We start from the raw sequence: 2,379 nt of genomic DNA on the forward strand, positions 1-2,379 counted from the left end.
ACGAAAGTGTGTAAGTGCTAATGAAGTTTGCTATATCTGCAAAGGTAAATGGGTATTTGTCTCCAGAATACCTGCTTCGTCTAAGAAAGAGAGACAAAAGTCAAGATACCTAATATCGTTGTCAGGAGAAAGGACACTGGAATTCAGAGTGCCCTACGAGAAAAGAGAAGAAACAAAAACAAGACGAAACAGAGAAGAGGGATTCAGAAGAAGAAGAAATTGAAGATGATGAAGAACTTGTGCCAGTAAAGACATGGAAATGGAAAAATTGACAATGTGAGCCGATGCGTTGGCCCTGATGTGAAATTTCATACTACCTTCTAAAAGAGAATAGACCAGAAAGAAAACGTAAGTGTCTCTTGGTCTTGACATTGTATAATAAGGATAGCGTGTTTTGTTTTTTACTCACACTTTATGAAATTGTGCTCTTTCACCTCTCTCTATCCCTCTGGATCATGTTTTAGTTAGAATTGAAATGGAAGGATGTTTTCCTTCACGCACGCTCTTTAGGCATGCAAGTCGGTAAACAATAGTCAGTCTATTCATCCATCATTTTGTGTCTTGATATTTCCTAAATCACACACTGATGCCATAAAATAACGGGTTAAATGGGTTTTGTAGTGTTGGGAGTGGGGGTGGGGTGGGTTGGGGTGTAGGTGTTTGGCAGAGATGGTCATTGCAGGTGAGGGCTTAGGTGCTTTCAAAAAACTTTTTCTTCTTCACTCTGTGTATATAGTATATTTGGGGTTTGTATGCGTTCGCGTACGTTTGTGTGGATAGTTTATTTGGGGTTTGTTTTTTCCTCTTCCCTCTGTGTGTGTGTGTGTGTGTGTGTGTGTGTGTGTGTGTGTGTTCGCGTACGTTGTGTAGATCGTATATTTGGTTGTTTTTTTTTCTTCTTCCTCCCGAGTGTGGATAGCATATTTGGGGTTTGTATGCGTTAGCGACGTTGTGTGGATAGTATATTTGGGGTTTGTATGCGTTCGCGTACGTTTGTGTGGATAGTTTATTTGGGGTTTGTATCATCTCCCTTCTGTGTTGATAGTATATTTGGGGTTTGTATGCGTTCGCGTACGTTTGTGTGGATAGTTTATTTGGGGTTTGCATTATCTCCCTTCTGTGTTGATAGTATATTTGGGGTTTGTTTTTTTTCTCTTCCCTCTGTGTGTATGTGTGTATGTGTGTGTGTGTGTGTGCGTATGTCTGCGCGCGTACGTTGTGTGGGTGTGTGGGTGTGTGTGTATTGGTCTCTGTTTGTCCCTATAAAACTCACTTTATCCCTATCAGATACACTCTACCTACCTACCTGCAGTAGCGTGTATTCAGGTCAGCCACTTGCAACACTGTTGATATTTATCCCCTAGTGTTCAGTACAGTGACGTCACTGACGCTGGAAATTTCGAGACTATAAATATGGACTTGGGGATTTCCACAGGTTGTAGCTATACATATATACTAGAGTTCATAAACAGGAACGTCACTCAAGCTGAGGCTATAAAAAGATAGTGGGATTTTCCAAAGGAATAACCCACAAGTTGTAGTATAAATAGATAGTGAGATTTCATAGGAATTTTAGCTGATTATAGCTATAAATAGATACATGGGTGTTTATCGACGATCGTCACACAAGTTGATTTTGTAAGTAGTTACTAATTTTATCTATTTTATAGTGTGTGTGTGTGTGTTTGTGTGTGTGTGAGTATGTCTGCGCGCGTACGTTGTGTGTTTCTCTGTGTGTGTGTGTGTTTGTCTGCGCGCGTACGTTGTGAGTGTGTGTCTGTGTGTTTGTGTGTGTGTGTGTGTCTGCGCGCGTACGTTGTGTGTGTGTGTGTGTGTTTGTGTGTTTGTGTGTGTGTGTGTCTATTGGTCTCTGTTTGTCCGTATAAAACTCCCTTTATCCCTATCAAATACATTCTACCTACCTACCTACAGTAGCGCGTATTCAGGTCAGCCACTTGCAACACTGTTGACACTTATCCCCTAGTGTTCAGTACAGTGACGTCACTGACGTTGGAAATTTTAAGACTATAAATATGGACTTGGGGATTTCCACAGGTTGTAGCTATACATATGTACTGGAGTTCATAAACAGGAACGTCACTCAAGCTGAGCTATAAAAAGATAATGGAATTTTCCAAAGGAATAACCCACAAGTTGGAGCTATAAATAGATAGTGGAATTTCATAGGAATTTTAGCTGATTATAGCTATAAATAGGTGTTTATCCTTGATCGTCACACAAGTTGATATTGTAAGTAGTTACTAATTTTATCCATTTTATTCTAAACCGTTGTAACTTAATTTTCGGGGATATGTTTATTTTCCTTTAAATTCTGGGACAGTTTCGTCATTTTAGCGTTACTTTTAGTCACATCCATTT

This window comes from Sinohyriopsis cumingii, chromosome 7, assembly GCF_028554795.1.
Source record: "Sinohyriopsis cumingii isolate HCF-2022 chromosome 7, ASM2855479v2, whole genome shotgun sequence".
Classification (NCBI taxonomy): Eukaryota; Metazoa; Mollusca; class Bivalvia; order Unionida; family Unionidae; genus Sinohyriopsis; species Sinohyriopsis cumingii.